The 23233-nt window shown below is 34.1% G+C and overlaps 1 protein-coding gene across 4 annotated transcripts in view; it reads right to left on the reverse strand.

Annotated features, from left to right (window-relative positions):
• Positions 1-23233, reverse strand: part of EXOC6B (exocyst complex component 6B) — a 532267-nt gene that overhangs the window by 180901 nt on the left and 328133 nt on the right. The window lies entirely within an intron of this gene.

Raw genomic sequence — 23233 nt, forward strand, 5'->3', positions numbered from 1 at the left:
TAATTATATTTTAATTTTATGCTGAACTTAGAATGTTCTAAGATAATTTCATTAATTTAGTACCTTTCAGAGGATAAGCAAACAACAAACAAAATGTTATCTTTAGTTTTTGTTTGGTCCCAATGACACTGTCATTCTAATCACTTTTCTAAAAGTTGTCATGGAGTCACATATCCTGATATTCGCATTTGTTGCCTAGAAATATTCTGTCACTTTCTGTCAAATGAGCACCCAGCTGTTTCCAGGGGACTCTTCCTGCCCTTACCCAAAATGGCAAAGGCAGATAAGAAGATGAAGATATTGGAAGATGACCTGCAACATTTTTTAAGTTGAAGATTGTTTTAGATGATTAAACAAATCTCATTAAGAGCAAACAGGCCACATTAGGAGAAATGAAAAAAGCACTGAGAATAAGTAATGATATATAATATAATCTTAAAGTGGCCAAATTATTTTAATAAACATTTCAGAACTTAGATAACCACAGGAGAATATACAACAGTGCTAATCGTTCTGTCAATATTCTTGAAACTCCTCTTTTAGAATAGTTTTCATGGCCATTACTTTTCTCTTCAGTGGTAGCAATTATGCACTGTTTGAGTTTTTTTCCTTTTTAATTTTTAATTCAGACATGAGAGCAGTGATTCTCAACTAGGAATGATTTTGCTTTCCTGGGGACATTTGGTAATGTCTAGAAACATTTTTGGTTATCACAATTTTGGCAGGGGGGAACTACTGGCATCTAATGGGCAGAGACCAGGGATGATCCAAACATCCTGCAGTGCACAGCTCCCCAAACAAAGAATTACCCAAATGTCAATAGTGCCATGGTTGAGAATTCTTGCTTTAAAGCCAAGGCTGAAGAAGTAAGATGAGAGATTGCTTAAGCATGGTTTGTTACAATCTATAAACACTGAACAAATATTTCTTGGATGAAGAAATAACTAAATTGAATGACACTCTTTGGGATAATAATTACAAAACAACATGATTCACAAAGTGGCTCTAAATAGTATTGTTTTGGGGAAAATTGTATAGCTTTCTGAGAAGACTATTTTGAAGGACATATAATTTATTTAGAAGTACCCTATAATATAATTGCTTTAAAAACCAAACACATACGCAACTAAAGACATGTAACGTAACTGAGAAGGTTCAGTTTCTTCATCTTATTACTTGTAGAGTTTTATAAGAAAGTGAAAATAAACTTGATGTGGCCAACATCTGCTCATCTATAAGGTTGGCCTTTGCTTCCAAGAATATGAATGGGAGAGATGTTTCTCCCTACAAGTCTTGCCAATTTTTTCTTTCTTTTTTGAGTGAGAGGTAATTAAGTTTATTTATTTTTAGAGGAGGTGCTGGGGATTGAACCCAGGACCTTGTGTATGCTAAGCATGTGCTCTACCACTTGAGCTTATACCCTCCTCACTACAAGTCTTGAAGACTCTTTTATGATAAAGTCTGAGGGGAAAAAAAAAGGTATAGATGGAAAATAGAACCTATAAAAACTCCTAAGTATCTTGAATAGTTGTACCAGGGGGAAATCTAACTTTGTAACTCACTTAAGACATAATTTCACTAGCAACCAAAGTCCATTGAAAGAAAGCAATAACCTTTATTAAAGAGAAAATTAAAAAGCAGAAGAAATCCTGAATTTCTCAATTTTGGTTAAGCTATTCAAAGAAACTGAGCTGCCAACACTGCCAACTCTGCCAGTGAGTACTATGCTACATTGTGCACTTAAGAGAACAAACTTTAGAGCCAGAGAGTTGATAACTGATTTGGAGGCTAACCAATTCATGATTATGGGAATAAGGTCCTTAACTAAGGGACCTAAGTTCCTCCACTATAAAATGGGATACTAAAATCCACCTTGTCTAGTGTTGTGTATTATTATTATCATAAGTCATAATAGAGACCAAAAGATCAGATAGCTCAGTCCTGTCTGACTTAACAGCATTAAAAAGACCACGGTGTCATTTTAAAAAAATTATTGAGTACTGTTACCTAGTATAGAAACTCTCACCACGTACTTCTCCAGAATTGATATCTTGCCTTCAAATAAGATTCATCAACAATTTCATAACAAATTTTAAACAACAATTTTGATGCCTAGCTTATTCCTTTAAATTTTGCTGCACAGTACCTCCACGAATACTGAATGCAGAATTACGGACCTGCTCTTTTCTGATGTGGCTACGATAACAGAAACAGGATCAGGCTGTACTCTTACCTAGATCTTCAGCAGAGCAAAGAATTACACCTGAAGTAAATCTCTTTATTTCCTGATACCAGCTCATTTCAGTGACGAGTTACTCTTACAGGGCATCTTTAGGACAGTTGGATCCCAAATGCATCCTATGCAGTTAAATAAGCTAAACTCCAAATCACTACACTGTGTTTTGTCTCAGAAATTTCATCTTTACAGCCTTACCAAGCAGCACAGCACATCACTGAGCACATATCAGATGCTCAGTAGGTATTTGTTGAACTAAATTTCAAATTCAAGGAGCTTATGTTATTCAAAAGTTATGCATGTAATAATGAAATAGACTAAACAACGCAAAGGAAATGTAATTGAATTAGAACTGCATTATTACCAATTTACCTAAGGCATTAAGACTATGAAGATATTTTAAAACTTGATTCGAAAGACACTAGAGAGAAAAATATGGTAATTCTGAAACTTAGACCTGTAGTTATCAATGTTTGTATAAAGAAATGTTCTTCACTCTTTTAGAAATGAACTCACGTTTATTGTATTTTCTTTTCATTAATTCCATTTTTTTAAATATATAATATTGTGTCAGTTTCATTTTTTTTAAATTTACGGTATTGTATCAGTTTCAGGTGTATAGCAAAGTGATTCAGTTATGTATTTTTTCAGACTATTTTCCATTATAGGTTATTGCAAAATATTGAACAAAGTTCCCTGTGCTATACAATAAATCCTTGTTGCTTATCTGTTTATGTGTACTGGTTTGTATTTCTTAATCCCATACTCCTAATTTATTTCCCCAGTCACACTTTCCCCCTTTGGTAACCATAAATTTATTTTCTATGTCTGGGAGTCTGTTTCTGTTTTGTATATAGACTGTTGTATTATTTCTTAGATTCCACATATAAGTGATATCATGTAATATTTATCTTTCTCTGTCTGACTTACTTCACTTAGTATGACAATCTCCAGGCCCATCCATGTTACTGCCAGTGGCAATATTTCATTCTTTTTATGGCTGAGTAACACTCAAATATAATATAGCATATCTTCCTAAACCAATCATCTGTTCTGTTTCCATGTCTTGGGCTATTGTAAATAGTGCTGCTGTGAACACTGGCATGCACGTATCTTTTCAAATTACACTTTTCTTCTTTTCCAGATATATGCCCAGGAGTGGGATTGCTGGATCACATGGTAGCTCTGTTTTTAGTTTTTCCTTTTTAACAAACTTCCAAACAGTTTTCTATAGTGGCTGCACAAATTTACATTCCCACCAACTGTGTTTCCTTTTGTCCACATCCTCTCCAGCATTTATTGTTTGTAGACTTTTTGATGATAGCCATTCTGACTGGTATGAAGTGAAACCTCACTGCGGTTTTGATTTGCATTTCTCTAATAATTAGCGATGTTGAGCATCTTTTCCTGTGCCTGTTGTCCATTTGTATCTCTTCTTCGGAGAAAGATCCCAGTTTAGAGTCTTTCTACATGGATCTCTGAAGCGAGATATACAAATACTGAGTCAATGGGCCAGAATTTTCTCTTAAAATGTTTTCTAAAACCGAATTTTATTTAACTTCCACAATGTCGTCTAGAGAAACACTGGTATTAGGAAACATAAGGTTGATTCTGTAAAAGGCTGATATTTTTACTCAGGAACTAGAGGAGCAAAATCCTCTCTCTGCCACTTACTAGCTGTGTGACCTTGGGCAATTTAATTAAGTTCTTTGTGCTTGAGTTTCCTCATCTGTTAAATGAGTGAAATATTACCAATCTCACAGGGTTCTTAAACGACATGTGTAAAGTAACTTACAACAGTTGGTATATACTGTAGGTGTATATGTTTTTGTTAAATAAATAAGATCTATTTTGGAAGAAACAACCTCCAAAGGCGTTTCCCAGATATAGAAATGTAAAGATTATTGTAAAATCTATAAATTAAAACATTTAACTTAACCCTTTATTGTTTTGCATTTGGCTCCATTTAAGACATTTCTTTTTTCTAAAATAAAAATGAGAACCTTGAGTGCTTTTCTGATCTGGGATCTTATTCCATCTCTCAGAAGTGAAAAAAAAAAAAAAAATCCCTGGAATCATAATGACAAAGGTAGTATTTCTTGCTATGTAACCTACCTCCAAAGAGATACAAAATATAGATGCTACCCACATCCTATAGAATAAACACATTTAAGAAATTTCAGTATCAGAACTATACTTTCATTTAGTACAGGGCAATAACCTCTCCCTTAGCCTTTCTGTAAAAGGACAAAGTTGAAAAACATAGAATGTTAGTAAAAGGAACCATTTAGGTCTACCTATTCCAAATATTTTACAAAATGCCATAAGCATAACATCCAACCCTAAGAACAAGTACATATAAAGTGACCTCACAGTTATGTCCAAATCTGAATTCATCACCTCTTCCTAAAACCGCTCTTCTTTATGGGTTATCTGTTTTATTGATACCATCACCCTCTCAACTCCTGGCTCAAAGTTTTCAGTCATCTGTAACTCTCCTCTTGCTCCACTTCCTCTCATTATCCACTTAAATTGCTTCTACCTCCGTAATATCTCTCTTACTAATTCTCTCTTCAACTCAGGTCTGTCAATTCAAACGTTCACTAATCTAAACTAGAAGTACTAGGAGGAATTTCTGCCACTAATTCCTAATTCATCTTCCTATCCATAATTTGTTCCATCTTCAATCCAATTTCTTGCTATCAAACTAATTTGCCAGAAACAAAGCTATGGTTTTAACACTTCCTTATTCAAAACCTACCAGGGATTCTCCATTTTCCCTTTACTTGCTAGTTGGGGTCTTCCACAGCCTGGTCCCAAACGCTGCCTTTTCTGACTTACTGTTCCCTGCTCTTTTTCCTTATAATCAGGCAATATCAAACTATTCCTTATCTCCCCCACACACCCCTTAAACTTTTAGTCATTACTGCTTTCTTCATGGGGTTACTTCCGTCTTAAAGACCTTTCTTAAATATTCTTCAAAACCCACTGCAGATGATATTTTCTTTATAAAATCATCCCCAAACTTCCTTTCCCTCAGAAGCACTCCTTGGACATCCACTGTGCTTTATTTATATCACGCTGAGCACTGTTCATCTCTTACACAGACCTATCATTCTTAAGATAACCTGTCTAGTGCCTTTCACAGACAGAGAGAGAGAGTGTGTGTGTGCATGCGTGTGTGTGTGTATATGTGTGTGTGTTTGTGTCAGGGGGGTTCAATGAACTCATCTGAATGATTGCTGAACACCACAGCTATTTTTATATCAGGAAATGGAGGTAAAAGGTTTTGAAGTTACTACTCCAAGAATATACTGTTTATTGGCAGGGAGGTTATCATGTCAGTTATTTTTCTTTCACTTAGACTCTATATCCATCTATCTATCTATCCATCTATCTATCTATCTATCATCTCTCTATCTACCTACCTACCTAATATACATACATATACACACATATATATACTACATATATACACATATTACATATGTATTATCTGTGTTTATATATACACACATGTGCATACATATACAAGATGTGCGAAACACACACATATTACAGCTGAGAAACACCTTAGAAGCAGTATGGCATCTAAAAAGAGTGCTGGACTAGAAATCGGGAGATCTGGATTTTCTTTTGCCATTAAGCAATTATAATAAGCTTGGATAAGTCACTTAAGCCTTTTGAAATTCACTTGCCTAGTCTGTGTGGAATGAAATATGTTAAATAACAGGGTAGATATGACAGTAATATGAAAAGACAGAGGCTGCTACATTGACAAAGACAATTACTGTTTTGCTACATTCTCAATGCCTCGCACACAGCTAAGGTTGCCTTTTCCTTTCTCTTCCACAAGATCATACAATATATCAAACTGCATATAATTTTTTAAACCTCCTTGTCTTCTTGAAAAGCACAGCTATGCTTGTCTATCTCTAGCTACAGAAGAATATATCCCATTCTCTATTAATTTAAGTAACTAGTATTTAAATTAAGTGGTTAGCAAATTAAGTGTTTGCAAAATCACCTTATAATGATATAGGTAATAGCTTACACAGAGACAAACAATATCTATATATATATATTTAATTTAAAAATTTTTTTTTACCACCAGGGACAAACAATGTATTTTGAATATTTGTTTATTTAATGCATTTTTCACTTGAGGTTTACTTAAAACAATGACTTGTGGGAGAAAAGTTTAGTTATCTATTATCATTGTCTCTCAATTAACAAAAGGATTTTTATTATGGAACACAGAATAAAAGAACAAAAAGTTAAACCAAACATATCACCTCGACAACTAAAATAATGTGCTAAATATAACATGAACGTACAATATAAAAATGAGCAAAATGACACTATGCTGTGCTATAAAAAGAATGCCCTTGGTTTGGAGCATCTGGTTAAATCAACAATATTTTCAAACATAAACTACTCAAATCTAAGTTCTTCATAAATATTGAGTTTGAGTGCTGTCTTAGAACATCAGGACTGGAGACTAAACGTGGATCCACTTCAGTATAATCTCTGCCCCGTTTTAGAATGAACACTGTGACTGTCACAGTTCCATCTGGAAAGACAACCAAGGACTTGAAGGAGAGATGAAGTGTCATCAACATTCTTTTATATATCCACAAGTTTAAAAGGGTCATATGAGATTCTCCAGTGCCAGGCAGTGAAATAAGAGAAAAATAAGTCTATTATTTCACTTATAAAAATAACCCTCATGTTACATTATATAGATTTGGTAAATCTTACACCAGAGCAGTAGACTAGAAATTATGTTCTCAATCCTTTACCTTTGGTGTTTATGTTCCTCACTTCACTTTCCAATTTGCTTTATATATCTCATCTTTTTTTCCATTGCAGTTACTGAAGAACAGAGTTATAATGAAGTTTTAGAAGAGATCCCTCCCAATATGAAATTCTATAACTATGCTGGATCAAACATAAGTACTTAATAGCTAAATAAAAGTAATACGAGAAACATAAGGAAAATGACTCCAAATTCAGGCCTTGATCTAATTTTATCATCGCTATTACTATAATTTCTACTATGCTTTTACAGTTATCAGGTTGGATGACCTCTAAACATTATAGAGACACCATGATAAATTATACACCAGGTGATTCCTCATTAGTTGTTCCAGCACAAAGAAGTAGAAACATTGGAATCTCAGGGTTGAAAAATTCAGAGTCCTAGTCTAACATTCCATCCTGGGTATACATTGCCTTTAAAATACCCCACAGAAAATCATCTATACTCTAGTCTAATGTTGACCATGAATTTACTATTTCTTGCTCCCTTTAATTTACTTCTAACTTTTGCTTTTTAGATCCATTCAAAACATATCCAATCTATCTTCCATGCAATCACTTTTCCAGCATTTGGCTTTCCCATTTCTAGAAGTGGAAACAGAGGGCCATTGGGTATTCAAATTTTACTCTAAATAAAAGGCAGTAAATTAATGGTAAGAGTCAAGAACAATATTCATAGCAGCAAGGTATAAATTGCTTTCTTTCCATAACAATTTGAAAGTTTATCCTTTGGAAAAATACTAAATAAAAATAATAAACTCCAGGAAATTGTGGTAGGCTCCTCAGTACCCACGTACGCTGTTAATGTAGAGAGGGTAAAATGAACTGCAAAGGGCTCTGGGGGAGAGAGGAAAAAGAAGCTAAACTCTGGTATTTGGACAAGGTCATTTTCTCAGAGCGCTTCCCAGGCTTTTGGATTAGAGGCACTTGAACCAAATATCTGATCAGGCTCCATGAAATCAGAGACAGCAATTTTACCGGAGGGCCATCAAAGGCAGAGTTCATATACTGTAGAGGGTATAGACATATTAAAAGTTAATCACATGACTGTCACTTGACAAAAAAAGTAAAGGAGTTAAAATAAACAGTGAGAGGGATTACTTAATAAGTCACGGCAAAACAGACAGGGCAAGGTGAGTCATAAGACAGGTAAATATTTGTGCATTATCTTTAAAGACATTGTGGTTTGGTAGTTTTGAGTAATGGTGGTTTTCATTCAAAAGCAGATCAAAATCTATATAACATAATTAGAGGAATTCATTGAACCAGACAGAAGGTCACTAGATGTTCCTCGTGACTTTCTACAGTTAGCATCAGTAATAAAATTGTGCCAGGTCTAGCAATCTTCCCCCAGTATCACTGAACAGGTATGATTAGGGCTAATCGTAGCCATGTCATCTGCAGTAGATTGGGGCCATGAACTAGTATCAGAGCTGAACTACTGAAACTCAACACGCTACAAAGCTTATGCTCATTAGACTCGTTCCCTGCCCTACACTTGGGAGCCACGTTCCAGCAGGAAGGTAAAGAGATAAACAAAAAACACTGGATGAATCCCTATGGACCACTGTTAAAGGAAAGGGACACTCTAAAGAAAGATCACAACTAAATGTCCTCTCATATTTCTTTTACTACAAGGTAGCATATCAACACTATACCTTTAATAATTTCAAGTTAATATTTCTTATATACATTATAGAATAATGTTAAAGTTTTAATAATATCTGTTATATCTATTATATAAGATTTTTATTATGTATTACTTATTTGTTATGAACTTATTATTTATTATGAATATTATAGCTGATATTCATCAAATGTTTACCACATGTTACCAATGTTTACCACATTGTTATTATTTACTACATAAAAGTTTTCATAGTTTAAGGATAATCCTGAATAACTCACTTCCTGAAATAAAACTCCCCTAGACCTATAACTATTAATGAAAAACCATCTGTGATTTAGAGGACCTAATTTCATGTAAATATTTGAGATTCAATTCATAATCTTTTCCTTTCCTTTCCAATCTACCAGTTAATATCACAAATACTTCAGGTTACCTGCAATGTTTGAACCATAAAATAAAATGTACTAAATACTTTTAATTAAAAAATGCAGACCTATAATGAGCAGAGATGACACACACCAACAGAATGGACAATTTGATATAGCAAAGAAAACAGAGGTACTAGGAATCAGAGATGTGGCACAGAGAAGTACAATAGGGAAATGATAACATGACCAACTTGTCATGAAGGATACCCCAATTCCTTAGGTAGAAAACAAAATTTAATTATGAAAATTGTATTTAAAAGAAATTTATACTTCTCAAAGAGCAATATGTATCATAAAAAGACACTATTAAGAAATTGAAAAGGCAAGTCAAAAACTAGGAGAAAATATTCATAATCCATGTATTCTATAGTCTACAGATGCCTGGGTGGGAGAGGTCCTTCAGACTCTCTCCAGGGATCCACAAAGTCAAAACACTTTTCACAGTAACACTAAGGTGTTATTTGCCTTTTATACTGTGTTGACATTTGCAGTGGTGACATTTCACTTGTACTGACATTTGCAAAAGTAATAATGGGCAAAACCACTGGTGCCTTAAGATGAATTAACGGCATGGCACCAAACTGTACTGGTAATTCTGGTATTCTTCAATACCAGGCACTGACAATAAAACAAATGTCCATTTCATGTAAAAATATCCTTGGAGAAGCAGTAAAAATCATCAATTTTGTGAAGTCCCAATCCCTTGAGTATGTCTTTTTTATATTCTGTGTAACAAAACTGGTAAGTATGCATCAAACACCTATTTTGCATACTAGAGTATGATAAAGATAATTGCCTCAAGGAAAAGCATTTGTGTGATTGTTTGGGTTGCAAGCTAAACTAGCCCCTTTTTTCACCGAATGCCCTTTCCACTTGAAATAATAGCTGACAGACAAATTATGGATATTCAGACTTGGGTTTCTGGTAGGTATTTTCTTGAAAATGATCAAAATAAGCCTGCCACTTTAAAGAAAGCAACAGACAGTATTAGTTACCAATGACAAAATTCACATTACAAGCAAAATTTCAAATTCTGAACAACTAATATTTGCCACCACGACACTACTTCCCAATGCTCAAAGAATTTTTAAATGAGATGGGTGGTAATATCACTGTGTTATTTTTTAAAATATTATAGACTAAAAAATGTCAACATTTGGAAGATCTAGATAACTCAGTGAACTAATATTTTCTAAATGATCAATGCATGATGCTACAAAATCATGCATGGGTAAAAGGTCTATTCAAAGTACAAAATAGACGAATGAAATTTTAAGGTAGATAATGAAAAATTCATTGATAAAGTTTCAGATTCCATACTGCAACTAACCTTTAAAAAAGTATACGTGTCAAGTTCTGCTATAGGATCAAAGAATATCAACAATTATCTAAAAATGGCTGTTAAAGCACTCCTCCTTTATTCAACATCTATGAGGCTAGATTTTCTGATATACTTCAACGAGAACAATGCATCACAACAGACTGACTGCAAAGGCAGATTTGAGATATCCAACTGTCTTCTATTAATTCAGACATTAAAGTTATATAACAAAATATAAAAAATGCTATTCCTCTCACTAAATTTCTTTGGTTTTAGAAAATACAATTATTTTTCCTGAAAAATATATTATTCATGTGAACAAATAATATGCATATTATCATCATTTTAAAGTAAATTGATAAATATTTTAAAATTCCTCAATATTAATTTAAAATATGATAAATGCTGATAGATAATCAGCATAAACAAAAGTTCCTTGGGTTCCCCAATAAAAAGGAGTCTGAAGACTAAAACATTTGAACACGGCTGTAGTAGCTTCCTTTCCTATTGCTTCTGGAGCAAATCAATACAAATTTAGGGGCTTAAAACAATACAAATGTATCATCTTACAGTTCTGGGGATCCAAAGTCCAAAATAGGCCTTATGCAGCTAAAATTAAGGCAACCTCCAGGAGAAGATCTGTTCCTTGCTTTTTTCCGCTTCTAGAATCTGCCCACATTCCCTGGCTATACCATTCTGACCTTTGCTTCAATCATTATATCTCCCATTCTGATGTGACATGCCTATCTCCCTCTTATAAGGACCTTTGAGGTTACACCAGGTCCATCCAGAAATTACAAAATAATCTCCCTATCTCAAGAGCCTTAACCTAATCATACCTGCAAAGTTCTTTTTGCCATTGACATTTTCATAGGTTATGGGGATCTGAATACAGGTATATTTGGGAGATCATTTTTCCATCAACCACTGCTAACCTAAATATATACTGAATGTAAAATCATTAATAAAAAGGTGGGTAACCCAATTTAAAAATGGGCAATAGACTTGAACAGATACTTCACAAAGAACTATATACAACTGGCTGATAAGCATATGAAATGTTGCTCAATTCCATTAGTCCTTAGAAAAATGGAAATGAAATATCAATGTAATACCAATATATATCCAATAGAAGGATTAAAATGATAAAAGCCAAATAAACCTAAATATAGATTAGTATAAGTCTTTGGAAAATAATCAGGAAACATTTTCATATCCGATGACATAGCAATTTCACTCCTAAATATACACTCAAAAGAAATATGTTCACCAAAATACACACATAAGAAATTTCAAAGCAACACTATTTCTAATCATCAAAAACTGGAAACAACTCAAATGTCTAACAACTTTAGAACAGATAACAAATTGTGATATATTCATATAATAGAATATTATATAGGAATAAGAATGAACAAACTATTTCTACATGCAGTGGATGAATCTCACAGATTCATGAGCCTAAGAAATGATACAAAAGAGTACATACTGGATGATTCCACAAACAGGCAGAACCAAGCTACAGTATTAGACATACAAATAAAGATCACCCTCAAGAAAAAAGGTGAAGATTTGACAGGGAAAAGGCTAGACGGGTCTTCTGGGAAACTGGTAATATTCTGTTTCTTGATCGTCATGCTGATCACACAAGTATGTCTACTTTGTGAAGATTCATCAAACTATGTATTTATGGTTTGGTTACTTTTCTATATGTTTGTTATTCTTCAATTAAAAATAAGTAAATGAACTCATTTCCCTTTCTAAAAGATAGAGTATTTTAAAAATACATTTTTCAGGGGTCTCACCAAAACAGTAAGCAACAGGGGTCACTGTGTTTGTTTCTCAACAGCAGAAATATAGATACGGTCAACATGGAACCAAAAATACAGTTCCAGAGAACAGTCCTCAGGTTTTACACAGCTCCAGTTGGAATCTACGTTCATGTATAGGAAAACCAGGCCGAGAAGAAAACTACCTTCACAAAGAGTTCAAGTTAGACCCCTGGAGACAGTAGAGTTAGGGCCTGTTTGACTATTGAAAGACAGCTTCCCATCTTCAGGTCCTTGTCCGCTCTTGATCCTAAGACTGTCTTCAAAGGAGTTATCAAGATACAAAATGATTAATGGAAACTTAAAATAAAAATAAAACACAACAATCCACTGTAACAAAACAAAGCACGTATATCCAAAGACACATGAAACTTCTTCACGTTGTTAGACAGTCACTGTAAAAGTCTCCATCTTAGAACAGTTAAAGATAGTAAATCATTCATTTACAGGAGCATTGTAAGAGCAATCAGCTTATCCTAAATGAAATAAAAATAACAAGTAGATGTTCTTAATAGAAACAAATATAATGCATCTGGAGAAGCATTTCAGGGTAGAAAATTCTTTATTTTGGGCTGTCTGTGTGTGTGTGTGTGTGCGTGTGACTGTAATCTTTTTTAAGACTGTAATTTTTCCTTAAGAAGATTCTGGACCCCATCTACAGCCAGGGAGCTAAAAAGCAACAAGCCAGCAGTGGCTAATTCAAAATAGGAGGAGTCCCCAGGGGCAAGTACACACTGTGTCTGATTTCCAATAATGTGTGTTATTTGTTTGGAAAAGTTCAAGCACTTACTAAACCATATTAAAACTGTGGCTATAAACCACCATGAATGTATTGCAGAACAGTGGCATGTTCCAGATTCCTGTTAATTTAACTGTGAACTCCTCACCCCACAATATATGCACTAGATGTGCTGGAGTGTGCCGGCACCAATTGGCAGGCTCAAGTTTGCCATTTTGTGAAAATAGTAAAAGTGTAGTTTAGAATGACCTAACTGCAATATTCCCAAGCAGCAATATTTTCTTCCTTGGGAACTTTGGATAAGAACTGTTTCGATGCTTTCCCAACCTCATTTTCAATGAAATAGAACTGCAAAGCAAATGTATTTATAATAAGGAGCTGCAATAAGAAAAGATGTCATGTGATGGCAAACAGTCATCTGAGTTGGAGGTCACATACATGATGTCCCTGTTAAGACAAATCCAACCTCATCTTGACATTCACTCTATACTCAATCAGTGTTGAATATATTAAAAAGTTGTACACATTTTCCTTCAAAGAACTTGTAACCAGTATTGATGATAATGGGAATACACAGAAAAAAGATAATAATTAAAGATAATGTCTTAAATTTCAGATAGCAAAGGGACATAATAAGATCTATAGAAGTTTACAAGAAAGCCAAACCCTCGGGACATAGCTTGTGGGGAGGAAGGAGACAGGTCCTGAAAGACTTCATGGAGAAAATCGGCTTTGCATTGTATTTTAAAGGAAGGAAAGATACTAAAGTGAGGTAAGTCCTTCCAAGGAGAAAGAAAACCACAAAGAAAAATCTACAGGCAGGAATAAGCACAGTATGTTTGGTAAAAATGAACAGATATACTTGGCTGAAGTCTAAGGGTTCATGTAGAGGAATTACGGGAAATATATGTAGTGTGGACAAGAGTTACACTAGAAGGAGTAGGAATCATTAAAAATTTCTGAACCGAGGGCATGAAATACACTGCTTTCGGAATGCACATCTGTAAATAAATTGGCATAAAGACAGACTCTACCTTATGTTCTTCCTTTAATGACCACACACTTCATTTGTTCTCAGTTATGATTTATTATGCTTGATCTAATCACAATCATGTTCCTCCGTCCTCTTGCCTAGAACTTTGCTAGGACATCTTCCTTTAGTTTTTGAGATTCTAGGAAAAAGCAACCTCCTTACTATAGCAAACGATCATGGGTTCCAGCATGAGAGGCCTCAATATAGGTATCTGGCCTACCAAATATTACTTGTACGACCTGAGATAATGATTTATTATCTACACCTAAATTTAATATATAAAAAGGGATTACTTTACAGAGTGAAAGGAGCTAAGTGAAGGAGACTGGCACATAAATGAATTTTAAAATGTGGATTTTTTTTCTTTCATTATTGTAATTTATGAGCAAAGGCAAATCTGAACTGGAAGAGGAGCTATGACGATCTCAAATTTTTCAATACAGCAAATGCTTAAATATTTTTTAAATGCCAATAACAAAAATTACAAAATACTGACAATTTTGAAAAAGATTAGGAAGCCTTACTACAAATCCAAATATTTACATTTAACATATTTCCTTTTGAACTTTTTCCCCACCACTAATAAGTTTTAGAGTTTTTATACACTTGTAATCTCTATGTTTATAAAGTTTTCGTCCTGTTTCTTTAGTTTAAGATTATATTATATATATTTTGCAATATTATTTAATATTCATAAATTTTATTATAAATTCATTATGAATTTTATGAATATTAAATGAATTCAATGAATGAATTGAATAATAGTATTACATTTTATATAACCATTTACCTGTTATTATACAGTTAAGGTTATTTTTAATTATTTGTTCTTATAGAGAATGTAGAAATAATTGTTCAGTCCCCTCAAAATACCCAGCTTCCTTCTACCCCAGCACCAATGAGAAAGAATCAGAGCAGCTGCCTCCTTTGCATTTTATAAAGGTATCCGAGATGCCCAGATAGAGCAGTAAACAAAATATGCTCACTGGTATCTCTAACTCTTAAACAGCACGTCAGATATGCAGAGTTAGAGCTGTAGGATTCTGCAGTCCTTTAAGGTCTAGATTCTCCTTATTTCCTACCTTATTTCATCATCAAAAACAGAACCAGAAGGATTAGTATTTGGAATCAAGCATTCTTAACCTTTTACCTAATAATTATCATAGCAAGAGACAATCCAATGATTCAGTTAAAGAGGCAAAGGACAACTGGCTGAATACTACCAGAAAGAACGGCTGTGGCTATTGGCGATAGTAGTTTTATGGGGGGAAGTGCTAAGTAATAGCTCAATACACAAAGATATCTTTGACGAAATACAAAACTCCTAAAGGATAAAAGTGATTAACTAAACTCACAACTCCAATACCACACAAATAAGGAGCTAATTCATTGATTTCAGAGTACTCTACATAACTCAAACTAGTCAAAGTCTTAACAGCATAGAAACAGGGAACATAATCAGCTTCTCAGCAGTGGAGAAACAATCAGTAAATCTGTAATTTTTGCTCCATTAGAGGAAAAAAATGAAGAAATAGTTCTGTGGATATTGGCTCTCCCTATATAGTTAATTTGAAGAAAAATCTAGGTGATACCCTGAAGGCCCTGATGCCTTGAGGAAGACTGAAACTTCCTTATTTTGTTCCAGAGAAAACCACAGGGATCGGGCTGGCTTAGAGAATGATTATTACCAGTAGAGGAGAGAATTTCCACATGCGGCTTCAGCTAAGGCAGCTAGGTTCGGTTAGAAACAGGCAACCCATTTACTGGTATTGCTCCCAATACCAAATAGTTTCCGCTTACAGGCACATTATCACAATTTACCTCTCTTACGGAATTGTTCTGGTCATAATGACTAAAATTTTACACAGCAAAAAATTCTGATTGAGAATCTCACAGAGGAAGTGGCATTTAAATGCTGGCTCCATGGAACACAGCCGAGTGTTCCTCATGAACAGCTTAGAGGTAGGAGGGCCTTGTGGAAAGAGTATGGGCACGGGCTCTGAAGGCAGTCACACCCTACTACAGTCTACAGGATTATTTTTGACATGCTAATAAATTTATTATCTTTTCCTTTTCTCATCTGTAAAATGGGAGCATAATACTTTTTGCAAAATTGTTGCAAGGAAGAAATGAGAATACTTGTGTATATGTATGCTTATACATACTTATGTGTATTGTTATATACATGCACATGCATATATGCATATACACATGTACACATACATATGATACATGTGTCTATACGCACATATATGACATATGTACATATTTATTCACATTTATTCATTACAATAAATTCATATACACACATGCACACAGAAAACATGCTTAAGATGGTACCTAGGTACATGGTGTGTACTCAAAAGATAGTAGCTATTATTAAATATTGAGAGACAGTTTTATATAGTGGAGAAAGCATGACCCAGAGCAAAAAGATCTAAGATCTACCCCAACTACTGATTTATTTTCTGACCTTGGGCAAAATTACTTTAGATCTCAGTTTCCACATTTGTCCATGGGGAAAAATAATAACTATCCATATATCATAGAGGTTGTTTAAAAAAAACCAAATGAGGTAATGAGAACATGTAAAATAAGTTAGAATATTATAAAGTAATACACAAATGCAAGACATTTTTATAATTAAAACTGTCACTTGAAAAACAACGATCTTTTCTTACAGGCATAGCAAACAAATTTGACTTTACTGGGGAAAAAGGGAATGGGAAGAGATAAATTGAGAGTTCAGGATTTGCAAATATTAACTACTATATATAAAATAGATAAACAGCAAGTTATGTATAGCACAGGGAACTATATTCAATATCTTGTAACCTATAATGAAAAAGAATATGAAAACAAATATATGTATATATCTGTATGACTGAAATATGCTGTACACCAAGAAAATGGACACATTGTAAACTGACTATAGTTTAGTTAAAAAAAAAATTAATTCAGCTACATAAATGACCAGATAATGCAGAAGGCATTTTATGATCCTGTACTCAAAAAGTACTCAAAAAAAAAAAAAAACACCAGTAACAAAAAACAACAACAAAACCAGAACCACAACGATCTTATTTATTTGGGTAAGCTTTAGAGACTATGGAAGGAGAAAGACCAATTTAGAATTTTAACCTACACAATCTTTTGGTCCTTGTCACAGGATAATAGTTTGTGACTTCCCTTTTCAATAATTAAACGACTACTTTTCAATAATTAAATGATTTCTTTTAATAATATATATGATCCAAAAATGCTTTTTAATCCCTAGGTGAGAATTCACTTACTTAATTATTCAAAACAAGAACTCCACAAAAACTTACTGTGTACAATTTCATTCAAGATGCTGAACTGTACACAGAGAGAGAGATGAATAAAATAAGGTCTCCATCCAGAGTTTCAGTCCTACAGCTGGCAATCAATCTAGTAGGCAGGATGGAAAAATGGAAAAGTTTTGAAGTCAAATTAATCTGTTTAAATCCTGACCCTGTCACCTATATGCTGTATCTCTTAAATGTACGTTACTTACCTGAGTTCATGTTCTCATTACTAAAATGTAGTAATAATATTTATCAGATTGAGATATTTTGAGTCTTTGTTAACTGGATGACGTATAACACATGTAATGCATCCGGTACACATTTAATTACCACCCTCCCCTTCCTTTCCTGAAGTAAGCACAGAAATGAATGACACATCCCACCCAAGACGGAATCAGGCGGGTGCCTTAAAAGAAGTACCACAGGAAAGGAAGATGTCACATCTGGTTACGTGACCTGGAGAAGGCACTGGAAGGTGTGGGATTTGAAATGAGCTTTGAAATAAGAAATGAGTAAGATTTCAATACAAACAATTCAAGGGCAGAAGCAGTTAAAGTGGGAAAAAGGCATTAAAAATTTACATCAAGGGTAGAAAACAGGCATGTACTTGACAAAAAGCAATACTTCAGTTTGGAAGGAGCATCTTGGGCAAATAGAATATTGAGAGAGTGATAAAAACAAAAAGGTAGTTTGGGGGAAAATCTTGATGGTCACAGAGCAGATTTTATACTTAATGGAGGCAATGACAGTATTTAAACAGCAGAATCATTTGGTTAGTCTTGAGACGGCAGCAGTTCAGAGAATGAAACAGCATGCTAAGAGAATGTCAGTTTTTAGTTTTAGACAGGAAGAATTTCAGGAACTTGTATGTAGAAAATAATCCTTTAAAGATCACCCATCAAGTAACTGCCCAGGAAGGATGACCAAGGACAGATATCACTGTATTTTCAGAAAAAGAAACTAAGGCAAACCAAGGTGGGTCAAGGGACATACTACCCCCAAGTCATACAAATTGTCATTAACAGCAGTCAGAGAAAACTAATTCAGGATTCCTCCTCTGGGCCTGTAACTTGAGACAGCATTTCTTCTCTCTCAAGCATTGCTGGAAGATAATTATCAGGATAACAAGGATAAACTCTCAAAACTATGTTCTTATGCTGAGCATGCAAAATGGGAAGCTATGCATGCAACTGTAAATTATACAGTTGGAGCCTGAAAAAGAAATGCTTGTGTGCTTACCTTGTCGGTGAATTCAAAGGACACAGAAATATGTTAGAATCTTAGCTGAGCAAAACCTTCTTACAATCATTTCTTGGTGCCTCATGCAAAGAGGTAAGCTACCTTGGTCATCAAAGATTCAAGAGGAAGTTAAAAATTTCAGTAATTTCCCCTTGATCATTCAATGTCTAATGGAGTGTAACCTAGGACATTATCTTCTATCTAAACACACACACACACACACACACGAACATAGTGACATACCCCTTTAGCTCTGTTGCTGTTGTAGTGATAAAACACCCCTAAGAACTAAGAAAAATTGGGGATTTCAAAATATAAGAGAGCAAGACAGTCTTCGACTTTCTCTTTACAGTTCCTTCCACATCTATTTCCTATGATTCAACCCCTCTTTGATAGGGAGCCACTCTACCTTGGGAAATTATAAAATGAAAAGAAGTATTCATATTAATTAACAGACAAATGATTCTGGTTCTTTCTCAAAAATAGCTAGCTCCTTCCTCTCTCACCTTTCGCTAATAGTGCACAAAAGTGAATCTAAGACACAGCTCCGTTTTGCTGATATGTTTTACTAAACTGAGGTTCTGTGAAGAAGCTAATTAGCATGCTGGGGAACATAAGCATACATCCTGAGCAATTTATTTTGCTGTTGGTGGAAAACCAGAACAAGGGGTAGTTTTAGAAGTCATACGAATTTGATTGCAATGAGTACAATGGTTGGCGAATGCAATTACTTTTTGAAAATGTGGCTTCAGGAAGAGATCTCTGTATTAGACAAGACAGAAACATGACAATTACAAAAGCCATATTGAGGATTCAGGGCTGTAAATTGCCTCTGACTTTGATTCTGAATGGTAGGAGGTAAGGTGAGTCCGAGTGGTAGGATCAATTCAATCTACACTGAGAGGTTATAGTATTTAGGAAGAATTAGCAGCTCAGAATAAACAAAAAAAGGAAAAGTCTTCAACTAATTATACACCACAACAAAGATCTGTAACAGAGAACATAACTCTATAGGTGGAAAAGCATGTATGGTAAGTTAGACAAATGTGAGTTTAATTTAGAGTACATTTCTAAATGGCCTGGATGTTGAAGTAAGTATACTATTGACATACGATAGCTATTATATATATATAAGAATGACTGTATTAAACAACACATATAAAGAATAACACTTAGTAGAGTGTCATTTTTATTTTTTAAGAACAGAGAAATAAAAAAAAACAAGGAATTTAAATATAGGGAATATCTACAGGATGGCTTTGACTTTGAAGCACTGAATTTTACCTTATGATACTCTAAAATCTTATTCACTCAAGTAATTATACAATGCTGGCAGAGACATAATGACCACAATTCTACCAGCCGTTTTCCTTTCAAAAGATGAAACACATTTAAAAATAAACTTTGGTCAATAAAAATGTTTTTAAATATAAATTAATTACCAACAATAGAATAATGAGATAGAGAAAAATGATTCTAAATATCACCTTCCCCCAACTCAGGTTTATAAAAATGGCCAATGTTTTATGACAAAAAAAAATTTTTTTAATACAGAAAAACAAAAGGGAAAAAATTACAGGCTATACAGAGATGAATACAGTTAAGTCAGGGAGTATATAATTCTAGATTTTTAGTATGTATAGTACAGATGATTAGTGCTCTGATATTAATACAAATGAGATCATACTGCTATAGCAGTTTGCAACCAGCTTTTCCAATTAAGCCATAAATAACATATTTTTAAATGAATAAGTATCATCTACATTAATTTAATGAATGCTATCACATTATGTGAATATATAATAATTTATTTAGCTAACACATTTATTACTAGACTTTTAATTTATTCCCAACTTTTCACTATCCAAAAGATAATACTGTGTTGAATATACTTATATCTAAATTTTATAATGTGCCTGTGATTATTTCATTAAGTTAGATTTCTAAAAGTAGGATTGCAAGGTGAAAGGTAAATGAATTATAAGAGGTTTATGAGAGATACTGAAAAACTAACCACTAAGAAGATAGTATCAATTTACACATCAACCAATAAAGTATCCGAATAGCTCTTCTGAAGTATTTCTCACAAATACCGAATGTTATCATTTTCTCATTTACTCTTGGCAAGCTTATAGGCAAAAATACCCTACAATGTTAATATATATATCTTATATGTTGTATGTCTTGTCCATGATGTTTTTCTTTTATTTTTCTTCTCTTTTGACTGCCTTAACACAACTTTTTCAAACTTTCCCATCAAATTGTGTGTCGTCTTCTCATTATACTTCAAAGAATGTGTTATATTGTTACATGTTACAGATGTTAACCTGTGAGGACATTTGCTGTAATTGTTTTTATTAATAAGCTTACATTCTGTTTTCTTCATTAATAACTTTTAGGCACTTTAAAAAATATTTCAATTAGTCAAATTATTAACCTTTTCCTTAATGATTTCACTCTTTGGTGTCATCCTTATAACGGGGAGTCACCTTCAGATTATAGAAATATTTGCTAGTATGTCTACTGTTTTGCCCATAATTTCTTTCTTTTTAAAAATGCAAACATCAATTTGATCTAGAATTCATTTTTATATATGAGATATGGACTTAATATTCTTTTTGTCCAAATGAGCATATAATATTGGCAACAGCAACTGCTAAATGCTATCTTCGTCATATATAAAATTCTTACATATACTTTGAAATATTTATAGATTTTTTATTTAACTATTCCTTTAATCTATCACTCTATTTCACTGTAAAATGGATATTAATTAAATTAATTTTGGTTAATAATAACATTTCTATTTTTGAAAGGAAAAGATTCATTAATATTCTTTTCATATTTTTTGGCAAATATTGTCCACTTCTGTCTCTAAATGAATTTATTGTTAGACTTTTAAGTATCAAACCATCCTTGCATTTCTATAATAAATCCTACATACTGGCACTAAATTACTTTCTTAAAACATTTTGGAATTTAAATGCATAATTGTGAGATTAGTTTGTAGTTTTGTCTTTTGTGCTACTTTTTCTGGCTTTGGTATCAAGATGAAGCTAGATGAAATGACCTAGTTTTCTACAGGCAAATGCTCCCACTAAAAACAACAAAAGGTCACTAAAAACATAGAGAAAAACGTATGTTTAAAAGCTTCAGAAGGCTGGGAAGCAATGAGTACTAAAGGGAATAAAACTGCAAAGAGGACAGACCTGTTAAAGGTGAGCTGAGGATCTGTCGCTGTCCCTAGAGGCATTTGGCGAACCTAGGAATAGGAACAGACTGAGAATCTGGGTTAGATCCAGGAAGGGAGCAGCTACCAGGGTGAAAAAATTCACTGACTTTCTGTCACTTACATGGAGCTGAAGAGCCAAAATTAGAGATCTGAGGGCTAGTTTTTCTCCTCAAGACATTTTCTGAATTCTAAAGCTAGACAGCTGAGGAAAATAAGGGTCTAAGCCAAAATCTTTCAAAAGCAAAGTAAGATTTCCTGCAGTCTCACAGTGTTTCAGAAAAAAAGATTCACTAGTGGGAAGGTTCATGAGAATCTCAGGTGGGAGCTTGAAAGCTCTTGAGGGAGTAGTGCATTGATATTGACAATCTCCAACCACAGATTTTCTTGTTGGCAATTGCTGATCTGGGTAAGATTCCTACTCAAGATATTTGCCAAATTCTAAAATTGAAGAAAGCAGGAGGCTGAAGAGATAAGTTTCTCTGAAAAGTGGAAATTTCCAGAATCCTCTTGGTACTGAAGAAACAATGATGTCCCAGGCTATCATTAAAAGCTCCACAGAACAACATCCTAGCCACAGGAGCAAACCAAAAGTATATTACAACTGCAACCCAAGCTCAACCCAGGTCAGTATTTGACTAGATTAAGGTGATGAGGTTCAAAACAAAACTTACCCACCCATTCTAACTATTTAGTTAGGGAAACACTGAACCAATTCTGGTAGCAAATGATATTATTTGGAACCTCTACATATTTAAAAAACAATGTCTAACATATATAAAGAAAAATAGTAGTAAGAGATAGTACCATACGACTGATAACCAAAAATGAAACTAAAAAAAAACCCTCCAAAATCTCAGAAATAAATCCAATCCATATGTAGGTAAACTACACATAGGCATTAATAAGCAATGACTTTAAAATGACTGTGGAGGAGAAGGATCAAGATGGCAGAGTAAAAGGATATGTAGCTCACATAACCCCATGAATATCAAAAATACATTTACATGTGTACTTCTCATTGAAAACTGGAAACTGGCAGAAGGAATCCAGTATAACCAAGGCTGTAAGAAAAATACACACATAACCAGGTAGAATGGGAAGAAAGTGATTGGGCTGGGACCTGTGTCCCTGCAATATGACTCAGAGGAAAAAGGAGAATATATGGGAGGACAACTGCCCTCGAGGATGAAGAGTGAGAGCTACAGATTGGATGTCCCAGTCTGGAGTCCTGTGCAGGAGAGACGAGCCCCCTTGGCTGGTTGGAGGAACAACAGGGTGGTGAGAATCCTGGACTCCACTCATGAGGAGTGCACTCACACTGGCTTGCCCCTGAGGCAGGGCAGAAAGAAGTCTGCTCTACTGGCTGCTGGGTTTCCCACAACTGCCTCAGTGCATGCCT

Source organism: Camelus ferus, chromosome 15 (assembly GCF_009834535.1).
Source record: "Camelus ferus isolate YT-003-E chromosome 15, BCGSAC_Cfer_1.0, whole genome shotgun sequence".
NCBI classification, from domain to species: Eukaryota; Metazoa; Chordata; class Mammalia; order Artiodactyla; family Camelidae; genus Camelus; species Camelus ferus.